Source organism: Vespa velutina, chromosome 2, assembly GCF_912470025.1.
Source record: "Vespa velutina chromosome 2, iVesVel2.1, whole genome shotgun sequence".
NCBI classification, from domain to species: domain Eukaryota; kingdom Metazoa; phylum Arthropoda; class Insecta; order Hymenoptera; family Vespidae; genus Vespa; species Vespa velutina.
The window spans coordinates 17,638,282-17,650,781 of NC_062189.1; the positions used below are offsets into that span (position 1 = coordinate 17,638,282).

The following is a 12,500-nucleotide window of genomic DNA, read 5'->3' on the forward strand; positions in this document are numbered from 1 at the left end:
GGTACACGTTGACAGCAGTTCGGACGTATAACGCGAGCGAACATCCTAGGACTGAATTACTTGGACGTTCTCGGAGTGTAATTGATTCCGACGCGTTCAATTTCATATACAGCCGCCTATCTCGCGACACACGCGACGACAACGACGACAACGACAACGACAACGACAACGACAACGACAACGACAACGACGACGAAGACGACGACGACGACGATGACGACGAACGTATATAAGCTAAGCAAGCAAGCAACCCCCTAACCGGTCTCTTTCTTTCTTTTTTTTTTCTCTGTCTCTCTCTCTCTCTCTTTCTCTTTCTCTTTCTCTTTCTCTGTTAATCGACGCCGCGGATACAAAGTGCTAATTGAAAATGCTAATGTTGCTCTCGACTCGAAGATTTCTTCTTCTTCCTATCCCCTATCCAGTATTCTCCTTCGAGATTCTTAACGTCTTTCCCCTTTTGTATCCCGCGGTGTCTTCTACGGAATCTTGATTATAGTATACCCTCGAGTGTTTCACTGTATTTTACTCTAATATAATATTATAACGCGTTGAGATAAGATACATCGTGCCCTTATACCCATGTAGATTTATTATTACGTGTAAATTACTTATAAGAGTTATTACAAATATTTAAATTGACGAGTATATCCCACGTAAGATTGATCCTTATCCAAAAAGAAAAAAAAAAAAAGAAAAAAAAAAGAAGAAGAAAAAGGAAAAAAAAAAGAAAGAAATAGAAAAAGCAAACCTTTCGAAATTCTATACCTCAGGTATAAGCTCTACTACGTGATATACGTAGATAAATACATACGTATATAATATGTTTCAAAAACGTGTTCGAGTTTTTTTCAAAGGGAGAGGATAAAACATGCCTATCTTTCTTTTTATTTTTGTTTTTTTCTTTTTCTTTCTTTCTTTCTTTCTTTCTTTCTTCCTTTCTTTTTTTTTTTCTCCATCCTTTAACGGACCAAACCTAAATCGTTGTCCTTCGTGGTTCATCAAAAAGTCGTAAAGTACCTAAGCCTGACGATCCCGAGCCTTCCGTCAGAAGGTGTTAGCGTCGAGTTCTTAAGATCCATTCATCCACGATCTCTGTACGATCACAGTGAATACCATTAAGGTAGACATTCATCGTCGTGAGGCTTACTTCATTCTCTTTCTCTCTCGCTCTTCCTTCCTTCGTTTCTTTCTTTCTTTCTTTCATCTTCTCGTCCCTCTTGGCATTCCTAGTTCATTCGACCTTCTCAGCGTGTACGTCTTCATGGAGCGAAGCCACGGTTAGTGAACGATCGTCTCTGGCTTCCGTAAGTACACTAAGTTTCATCTTTTTCTTCTCTTTCTATCTTACTTCAACTCTTCTTCCTCTTAAACTTCTTCTTCAACTTCTTCTTCAACTTCGTTGTCTTCTTTGTCTTCGTTTTTCTTTCTTCGTTTTGCTCCTCTATAAGCGGCCTACGTATAAACGCGCAACCCTATCATGGTCTCGACCACCACCATCAATGCTAACACCCACCACAACGTTATCGTTTTGCCGGTACCCCAGGCACCCGAGATAACAGACAAGCTTATGTGGAATGCGAGCCTTCGGGGGCGTATATATTAACGCTCTATCTTTTCATGGCTGACCGACTCGCGCCAAAGCTCCTCCAAACTAAGTAGCTTTATTCTTATTTTACGTTCTTCGAGGAAAGGGACACGTGAATTTTTTTTTAGGTTTGAATAAAACCTGTTATTTAAGTTTTACGATTGGATTTTCTCTCTTTTTTTCTCTCTCTCTCTCTCTCTCTCTCTCTCGTTCTTGATATTTTAGGTCCCTCGAAGGGATATGTATAGGTATCACTATACAATGGCTCTCCTTGTTATAGGATTTCTTTCTTATCAATTTGTCCTTCCTTCCTTCCTTCCTTCCTTCCTCCTTCTTTTATTTCTTTTTTTTTATTTATTTATTTTTTTTTTTTTGTATTTTATTTTACCCACGAAAAATAGAAATAAAGAATTTAACGAGCACGAAGAATAAAGGAAGAAGAAGAAAAAAAAGTGAGAGAGAAGGAGAGAAAAAAATCAGATGAGAAGAGTGGAATTTAATTAGAAATATATCTAGGTCAGATGTACATAACGAGGTTGGATCTATATGTAATTTAACAAGAGAGAAAGAGAGAGAGAGAGAGAGAGAAAGAGAGAAAGGAGAATGAGAAAGTGAGATTTGAAAAGAGAAAGGATATTAATACTTAACTGAAAATTCGGATCACTTCAGGAAATATCATTTTAATAATATATAACTCTTAATTTCCTCTCTATTAAAATAATTACAATTGAATTGAACTAAATTGGTATACACTCATCTTGATATTGTACTTGTATTTCGATATTATCAATGATTATGAAGAAATGAATAAAAAAAAAAAAAAAAAAACAAACAAAAAAAAGAAAAAAAGAAAAACAAAAAATCAGGAAAGAAAAAAAATATGTTTTCATTTCAAAAGGGGGAAAAAGAAAAAACAATCGTCGAATGAAAATATCTCTGAAGGTATGTAAAAAAAAAAAAAAAAAAAGAAAAAGAAAGAAAAAGAAAAAGAAAGAAAGAAAAGAAGAAAAACGGAAAAGAGAAAGAAAAACGACAAAAAGAAAAAAGAAAAAGAAAACACCAACAACCTGTTTTGTTTTTATTTACTGTAGGCAACAGTTATTAGTGAACATATATATATATATATATATACATATGTAAGCGTGTGGTTTTGACGAATGGTAGGGACAGGTAATGACAAAGTCACCGCAGAGTAATTTCACGGGAGAAAGGTCTAAAGGTCTCCCATAATATCTCTCTCTCTCTCTCTCTCTCTCTCTCTCTTCTCTTTCTCTTTCTTTCTCATCTCATTCCTCTCTCTCTGTCCTTCTATTTATCTATCCTCGGACATTCATAGATACATACATACGTACGTACGTGTATACAATTTTCCCTTGGAAACGAAACGTCGATTCTAATACTCATAAAACTAATGCTCCATCTTTCTCCTCCAGCTGAGAGAATTTCTACGTGTTGACAGATAAAATTTAGTTTCTCGTGAAATAATCCTCTAGTATCTGGAATTCTTTGCATTTAGACGTTTTTACTATCTTTCTTCTTCTTCTTCTTCTTCTTCTTCTTTTTCTTTTTTTTTTTTTTTTTTTTTTTTTTTTTTTTTTCCCTGTAGAAGATAATAATTCCATGATTATGATTCGATCAATGTCGAATTATCGACAGGTAGAACTTTCTCAATGGCGATTAAATGAACGTTTTACAAACATCTTTGTAAAATTTTCTGACGAATCGATAATCGTAATCCATTTTTGTCCTCTTATATCCATCCCTCCGCCGTTACCGCTCCCCTCCTTATCCCATCCACCGTACCATCCCATTCCACCATCTTCGTATGTATGTATGTATGTATGTATGTATGTATGTATGTATGTATGTATGTATGTATGTATATATGTATGAAAGGAATATTTCTGGTATCAACCTTTTACGACTTTTCTCGATTATCGAACTTCCGTTATCGAAATTCTTTGAACGAGCAAGAGATAGTCGGTTTCTTCTTTTTTTCTTTTTTCTTTTATTTATATTTATATATTTTTTTTTTTTTTTAGTTTTCTTTTCTTTTCTCTTTTTTTTTTTTTTTGTTTTTCTTTCTTTTTCCCTTATTCGAATCCCATCATTTCTACTATAGGTCCAAGCTTTTTTACGATGCCGTCAAACGGAGAAGACTCAAAGAAAGAGAAAGAGAAAAGAGAGAGAGAGAGACCGTGAGAGTGCCGGCAACTGTTAAGAAAACGCTTTTCTTCCACGAAAAAAGAAAACGGATTTCCACTTTTCCTCTCCTTCGTCCTTTTCTTTCTTCCGTTTCTTTCGTTTCTTTTTTTTTCTCCCCCGTTCTTTTTTTTTTTTTCCTTTCTTTTTCAGCTTTTTCCTTTATACGCCAAAACGACTCTTTCTACGTCGTTCGAGGCTTATCTTTCCAGCTGCGTGCACTCAGCACTTGAAGAAATTTCTTCCCTTGCGACGAAATCCACAATCCTCTTCTACTCTTTCCCTCTTTCCTCCCCCTCCCTCCCACCCTCCTTCTTTTATTTTATTATTTATTTCACTTTATTATTAATTTTCTTTTCATTATTTTTTGTATCGTTATTTCGTCACCTTTTTACTTTATTATTATTGTATTTTTGCTTCTTCTTTCTTTCTTCTCTCTCTCTCTTTTTTTTTTTTATTTTTTATTTTTATTTATTCATTCTTTTTTTTTTTTTTTTCTTTTACTTTATTTCATTTCCGATATACATAGAGGACAGAAAATTATGAGCAAGATTTTTCACGTACACAAATATACATACAATTTGTTTCCTCTATTCCTTCCTTCCTTCCTTCCTTCCTTCCTTTTTTCTCGTCTTCTTTGTCCTTCGAGCATAATTACGTTTATTCATATAACATCGTATTAAAATCTCTGCAATGGAATTCATATATAATTTTCGGAATTAGACGGAATATAATTTTTGGAAGAAGAGATGTGAAAAATGAAAGAGTAAGAGAAATTTAAGTATTATACACACTGGTGAATATTACGAACAGAATGAAAAGAAAAAAAGAGACAGAGAGAGAGAGAGAGAGAGAGAGAGAGAGAGAGAGAGAGAGAAAGAGAGAGAGAGAGAGAGAGAGAGAGAGAGAGAGAGAGAGAAAGTTAATTTTATACACGATAATCAAATATTCATCACACGTGATAACACAAATTTCTTTTCGTGTTTCATCATGTATCAGAGAATGTATATACATATGTATATATATTTATTTCACAAGTATATCTTTCGTGAAATTTATTCTATTAATTATAATCCTCGTCGTTCATTGACCAGGATTGAAGAAGGTATAAAACGATGGTGGTCCATTTGTAAAGGAAGATTGAGTGCATGCCTTTTAAATCGTTCGAACGTACGAGAAATAAAACATTCTTCGTTTACATAAAACCAATGGAATCTCCGACTGACGAGAAAGAAGATTGAACTATTTCGTCGAACGAAGTACTAATTAACCATTTTCATTTTTTGTTTTCCTTTTTTAGAAATACATACACACACACACACACACACTCTCTCTCTCTCTTTCTCGATGTATGTAATCCTCGTATTTCCGATCAGCCAATTCGCGAACGACGAAATTGCCATGGTAGGCACGGAAAATTGCGGTTGCAATTTAAGAACGATCGACAGATCTAAAAAAAAGAGAAAAGGAACGATTGCTCGGGTCACGTAACTTCCTAATAGTAGTTGTGGTAGTAAGTGGTGTATGTATATATAAAAACACATACGTAATGTTTACGAGTATATACACATATAGGAATGTGCGAATGTTGTCGATAGTTATTAGTCGTTCGAAGGGTGCGTCGTGTAAAAGTCGTATATGGATATAAATAATTTTCATCTTAGTTATATAGGTACACTGTTCACTATAATTTCATGATAATTGACATAATCGTTTGATGAAATCGTTCGACTCGATAATTAGTTAAATTGTCATGCGAATAAAAGTATATCATTATTATGTATATTTTGTTTCTCTCTCTCTCTCTCTCTCTTTTCTCTTTATTTTTCTTATTTTTTTCTATTTTTCTTTCTCTTTTTTATGTAGACACGTGCGACGAATCACTTCTTCCTTATTAAGCCGTATTAAGCAACATTAATCGTTTCGAATGCTCCCGGAAGAACGAAATAACGAAATAACAAGCCTGTCTGTCGGGAGTTAGGATTAAACTTTCGACTTACAACGATTAGAATTTATGTAAAGACGTTCGACGTTAATTAGCGAGCTCGACCTTTATCTCTCTCTCTCTCTCTCTCCCTCTCTCCCTCTCTCTCTCTCGACAAAAAGATCCAAACCTGAACGATGGAGTAATTGCTTGTCGCGAGATAAGAAACACGAGAATCAAGTTTGAGCTCGAGATCGTAATATTCCGTTCGTGTTAATCGATAAATTGTTTCTTGATATTGACAAGGAATTTATTTTTGCAAATTCCCGTCGTCGTACTCTCGATCGATTAATCTACTCTTTATTCCCTCCCCTTTATTAAAGACAGAAAGAAGAAGAAGAAGAAGAAGAAGAAAAAAAAAAGAGATTTATATGAAATAACATTTTTCTTCTTTTTCTTTTTTTTTTTTTTTTTTCCATTTTAATTAAATGTTACGCTTTACTTCACTAATTTCATCTTACAAGCTTGCAAATGAGTAAGAGAAAGAAAGCGAGAAAGAGAGAGAGAGAGTAAGAGATTGTGTCTACCTATCTTTCTCTCACTCTTTCTTATCTTACTTCTTGTAGTTAGATATTAAGAGAAGTCATGGCCGCGCCAAGTACCGATAAATTTTCCTCGAGATATTAACAAGATATTTTTTAAATACAGGACCAACTCTCGATCGATTAGTCTATTTTATTCCGTCTCGTTTATTTAAAAAAAAAAAAATAAAAAAAAATAAAAAAAAATGATTTATATCGAACAACATTTTTTCTTAAATACTAATCGAACGTTACGTGCTAATTCCATCTTACATGTTTGCAAGAGAGCAAAACAGAGAGAACTCTCTGTTTCTGTCTCATTCATCTCACTTATTATAGTTTGGTGTTGTGAGAAATCTTGGCCGCAAACCACATATTGCATTAAGTTAAGTGCCGAGCATCGAGGCGATGCAACGCGCATTCACTTTTGATACCCCAACGTAGGTAGTATACTATACCCTTAGTATGCTTTATGTTAGTATACCCATGCCCTTAAACATTTCCTGGTTCAATTTATAATTTCTTTCGTTAAGTGCCCAGTCTTTTTTTTATTAATGAAATTTTTTCAACGAAATTTTTTCTTCTCTCTCTTTCTCTCTTTCTCTCTCTCTCTCTCTCTCTCTCTCTCTCTCTTTCTCGTTCTCTTTCTTTCTCTATTTCTTTTTTATCTTTGTTTTTTTTTTGTTTTTTTAAGAAAGAAAAAAATACGTGATAAGCTGTCGGATCTTTTTTGAGAGATATAAAGGCCACAATCCTGTTCTTCGAGAAAACCATTCCCAGAGCTCATTTATTTATTTATTACGACTATTACCATACGAGAATAAATCCCTAGCAATAATTTTGAATTGCACTTATCATATATATGCATGCATATATATTACTTGTCGCAATGCGAATATATTTTATTCTTTTATTTATTTATATTCCCGGTAAGTGTGATTAGGTTGTACGATAAAGGAGAGAAAGAGGAAAAAACAAAAGCAAAACGAAAGAAATAAAGAAAAGAAAGAAAGAAAGAAAGAAAGGAAAAAAAAAAAAAAAATAAAGAAATCACGTTGAGCCAAGTCGATTGGATTCCGGTTTCAAGCACGATTAAACTAGAATTTTCTTGTTGCTGTTGTTTTTTCTTCTTTTCTCTCTCTCTCTCTTTCTCTCTCTGTTTTTATTTATTTAATATCTTTCTCCACCGTAATTGTCCCATCCCACCGCCCCCCTTCCTCCCTCCCTCAGGTCACTGTTTAAAATGTACGTAAATTTCTAAAGCGAAATCGAAGTAGACGGAGGTCTCTTATCTTGGCGCTAATGAAACCTCGACAGTATCAATTAGTTACTTGTTCCTATCTGGTCGATACCTCTACGCGTGGCACGCCATAATATTTCAACTCGTTTGCGAACCGCCCCTTACCCCCTTAAGGGGTACCCACGTAATTTGATTTAAAATAACAGACCTGTGTTATTAGATACGAACGTATAAATAATGACACACGAATCCAATGGTATTGCATATGCATCTACTTGCGCCAACTTATTTAAGTCAATTTTGATCTTGGAAAACAAATGATGGGGGAAGAAATGGTAGAACTTCTCGAATTGACTTTTTCGAACTTTTATAATATCTAATCTACAGTAAAAAATAATATATATATATATATATATATATATATATATATATAAATATATTTGTGCATTTGTGTGTGTGTGTGTTTGTATGTTTTTACATTATGATTCAATGTAACGAAAATTGTAAGGATTGATCGAAAAAGTTTCTTACGTTCTAGAATATAAATGTTACCATTGTATTAATCCGTAATCACATTGAACGAATTTTTTCTTTTCTTTTCTTTTCTTTTCTTTTTTTTTACTTCTCTTGCTATTTCAGTTCTCTGATATTCATGCCTTTACACAACATTTATAAATCATTTTTATCAATAAACGAAATACGAAAATTTCTACGCGATTTGGCCGATAATGATTGAATTATGTTAACTGGGAAAATATATTGTACATAAAGAAAAGAAAAAAAAGGAAAAAAAAAAAAAATAATCAAATCGTAAAAAAGAAAAAGAGAAGAAAATATAATTACATCTTTATGCTGAAAGGATGTTACAAAAGCTTTTGATCGATCATACAGTAAGAAAGTTTACGTATCTGTGTGTGTATACACATATATATATATACGCGAAATTGTAACCAAACAAAAACTTCAAAAGATCGAACGAGCAACTATCTCTATTATGAAGCCTCTCGGATATTCTCACCCTTTGTTTATTTATTAAGAAAACTATACGATGTGAATGCGTGCATACGTGCGTGCATATGGCTGCGTGTGTTGTATGTCTGTATCTGTCATAACATATAGTATGTTATGACATCCGCTATCTTTCTCTCTCTCTACATATATAATATATATATATATTTCTTTATAATATCGAAAAATATCGTAACCTTGTCCACGTACAATTTTATAACGTCCGTGGTTGAAAATAGAACACTCTTGTGGGAATAGAAGTCAGGGTGTGGTGATCATGTAAAGGAAGTAAGAAAGGGATGGATGGATGGATGGATGGATGGATGGATGGATAGATGGACGGATAGATGGATGGATGGATGAATGAATGAGAAAGAGATAGGGGGAGAGAGGGAGAGAGAAGGATCGACTACTTTCGTGACGGCATGAGTGGATAGTATAAAGGGATTTGCTTAACATGACTTTACACCTTCCATTCCCATTAATAATCCAAATGAGAGAAGACGAGGAAACATAGGAGGAAGATGAAAATGAACTCTATCTGTCTATCTGTCTGTCTGTCTGTCTGTCTATCTGTCTGTCTGTTTATATGTCTCTTTCTCTCTCTCTCTCTCTCTCTTTATCTCTTTTTCTCTTTCTCTTCTCTCTCTCTTCCGCATTAAATACTAATAATAACCAAACGAATACGAGAGGGGAAAAAGAAAGAGAGAAACATTTTCTCTTCGAAATATGTGTGATTTCACAGAAAGAAGGAAGGAAGGAAGATAGGAGGAGGGAAGAAAAGAAAGAAAGAAAAAAAAGGGCGGGGAGGGGGGAAAGAAAAAGTAAAAAAAAAAAAAAAGCTAAAACATAATACAAAGTTCGAAGAAAAAAACATTTTCTATGTTTACTCTCCGTGGAATATATATATATATATATATATATATATATATATATATATATATATACACGTACACACATATAATATTATCATGAATAACGACGATTCCCTGGTGAAAAATTTTTCAAAGCTGTCACGTTGCTTCTACGGTCTTAAAACGTCATGCACGAGTTGGATGGATATATACATATGTACATATATATATATATATATATATGGGTGTATGCGTCCGTGCGTTCGTGCCTATAGATACGTTTATATCTCCAAATGTATTTGTGTCTTTTCTCGAGAAAAGAAAGAAAAATATATCTATTTTTCCAAGGAGTGGGTGAGTGGGTGGGTGGATTGGTGGGAGTTGGTTGGGATGAGTTTTACGGATCTCTTTTCTCTCTATCCATCCAGGATGGTACGTTCTCTCGAGCGATGCCACTTTTCCCTTGCTGCTGCGTTACGTGGACGTATGCGGAGAAGAGACGAGACGAGACGAGACGAAAAGGAAAGAGAAGAGAAAGAAAAGAGGTGAAGAAGAAGAAGAAGAAGAAGAAGGAGGAGGAGGAGGAAGGGGGATTGTAGGGAGTGAAGAGGGATGGAGAGGTACGGAGAGAAGAGAGGAAAAGGGTTGAAAGTCTCGGAGGAGGGCTTCGAGAGGTATTCTTACGTCGTGCGGATTAAAGCGCACGCGTGCAAATGCGTGGGCTGATAAAGCCGTCGCCAAGCAGTCTAGGCATTCTTCTCTCTCTTTCTCTCTCTCTCTTTACTTTTCTTTCTCTTTTCTCTGTTATCTCTATATATTCATTTTCTCTCTTCTTCCTCGGCCCCCATCATCCTCCTTCTCCTCCTCTTCTTTTACTTCTTCTTCCTATTCTTGTTCTTCTTGTACTTATTCCTCCAACAACTCGTCTAGCATATCTCGGACGTTCTCGTCTCTCCTCTTCTTTACACATTTTTTTTTCTTCCTTTTTTTTCTTCTCTCTCTCTCTCTTTTTTTTTTTTTTCATCCTTTTTACATCGACCCCGACAACCTTCATACCCCTTTTTCACCCCTTTCAGACATCCGGTCGTGAGAAGAGAGCACCCATCCCTCTCTCTCTCTCTCTCTCTCTCTCTCTCTCTCTCTCTCTCGCTCATATTTCTCTTTCAATTTTTTCCCCTCCTCGTCGTCTGTCCTTACTTCAAGATAATCGAGTTTCTTCAAGCCTTACAAATTTTGTCTCTTTCTCTCTTTTTTATTTTCTTTTTCTTTTTTCTCTTTTCTTTTCTTTTTTTTTTTTTTTTTTTTTTTTTTTTTTTTTTTTTTCCCCCTTTTTCAATTATATTCCATAGATCGTCGATATGATTTTTCGTATCGAAAAGGATCGCACGACGAGCTTGTTTCATTATAAAGGATCTGAAATAAATGAATGAAATTGTAGATCGTTATCAAAAGATTTCGAAGGAAATGTGGGTAAAAAAAAAAAAGGAATACTTTAAAGTCGATGATTAGAAGTAAATTGATGATTTTTATCTGTGCCAGTTTGCGTTGGGTGGTTGAAAACTTGAAAAAGAGAGGCTGATCGTTTCCACTGATAAACTCTGTGCACTCTCCGTCGTTAATCTGTGTACGATATACGTTTTAGAAAGCGTCGAGGCGTGCGTATTAAACGTAAGTTAAACTACGTGTATATGTGTATGTGTGTGTGTGTGTGTATGTACTTAAGTAGATTACTATGTACATAATATGATATATATATATATATATATATATGTATATACACGCGTATGGGATCATATTAGAAATTTATTAGGAAACACTCGAGGCACTTTACGATCGAGTTCTTGCGAAAACACGGCAAGAAAGATATTTGGGGTTTGCATCTGGTTCATTTCGCATCTGCTTTTATCGTGATTTTGCTTTCTTTTCTTTTTTTTTTTTTTTTATACGCGTATTTCTTTAGTATTTTATTTTATTTTGATTTGATTTTTTTTTCTTTTTTTTTTTTTTTTTTTTTTTTTTTTTTTCTTTATTACTTGTTCTAACTTTTCCAATTTCTGAGAATACGGTATAATTTCGATGTCTAGCATGATTCTTAATGCTGTCTCTCTCTCTCTCTCTCTCTCTCTCTTTCTCCTTTCAAAATCTTTCCCTCGAAATTTCAGTTCTCTCTTCCAAATACAATAACTGCCTTAAATGAAACGTGTACATGTAAAAATATATATCTATATATGGAAGCAATTCTATGAACACACACACACGTATATATATATATATGATAGTCATAGTAAAATATCCGACGAATATGTATGACATATATGATACGAACATATACACTAGAATATCCAACCCTCGTTTCTCAATTTCACCCTCACCAAATGTCCTTCTAGATATCTACATTCCTTTTATTCTCTTCCTGTTTCTCCCCCTATATATATATATATATATATATATATATATATATATTTCTCATTCTATCACGACTTTATCGACTTTACGACTCCGTTACGATTATTATCTTAATAAGAAAATCTTCGCGGGAAGCCGCAAATGAGATTTTCGGGATTCTCTCTCTCTCTTTTTTTTTTTTTCAATCCTCTTCCGCAAAATCATCTCCCTTCGAAAACGACTTGCTATCTCTTTCCATCTTTACAAGATTATTTCACGTAAAGTGTCACGATGTTATATGGGAGAAGAATATTTTTTTTTATCTCGTGACATATCTCTTTCTCTCTCTCTCTCTCTCTCTCTCTCTCTCTCTCTCTCTCTCTCTCTTCTGTATTTAATTTGTTTTTTTTTTCTTTTTTTCTTCTTTTTTTTTTTTTTTTAATTTGTAAAGATGTCGAACGTGGGTTCCGGCCATAAGAATATTGCTTAAAATCATATTATATTTAACACGACACGCCTTGTTTGTCTCTTTCCGGAATGCGGCCCTATTACCAACGACATCTTTCGAATATGCTAATGCGATTTACTCCGCGTTAGTTCTCTGTCGTAGGTAGGTAGGTAGATAGGAGAAGGAGAAAGAGGTGTAAGAGAAGAAGGAGGAGGAGAAGGAGAAGAAGGAGGAGGAAGAGGAGGAGGAGGAGGAGGAATAAGGTTGCAGAAG

At 34.4% G+C, this 12,500-nt stretch overlaps 2 protein-coding genes across 7 annotated transcripts in view; one reads left to right on the forward strand and one right to left on the reverse strand.

Moving 5' to 3' along the window:
• LOC124946984 (extracellular sulfatase SULF-1 homolog) overlaps positions 1-12,500 on the forward strand; it is a 68,189-nt gene that overhangs the window by 31,004 nt on the left and 24,685 nt on the right. The window lies entirely within an intron of this gene.
• Positions 1-12,500, reverse strand: part of LOC124946987 (MRN complex-interacting protein) — a 59,106-nt gene that overhangs the window by 19,943 nt on the left and 26,663 nt on the right. Inside the window, exons 2-3 of one of the 3 annotated variants that reach the window (XR_007100259.1) lie at positions 10,886-11,014; positions 10,669-10,807 (exon numbers count right to left, since the gene is read on the reverse strand). The exons of 1 other annotated variant lie outside the window; for it this stretch is intronic. The gene's annotated coding sequence lies outside the window, so the exon portion shown is untranslated. Of the gene's footprint in view, positions 1-10,668; positions 10,808-10,885; positions 11,015-12,500 lie in introns of those variants that run through there. One more of the 3 variants, XR_007100260.1, reaches the window with a different exon arrangement.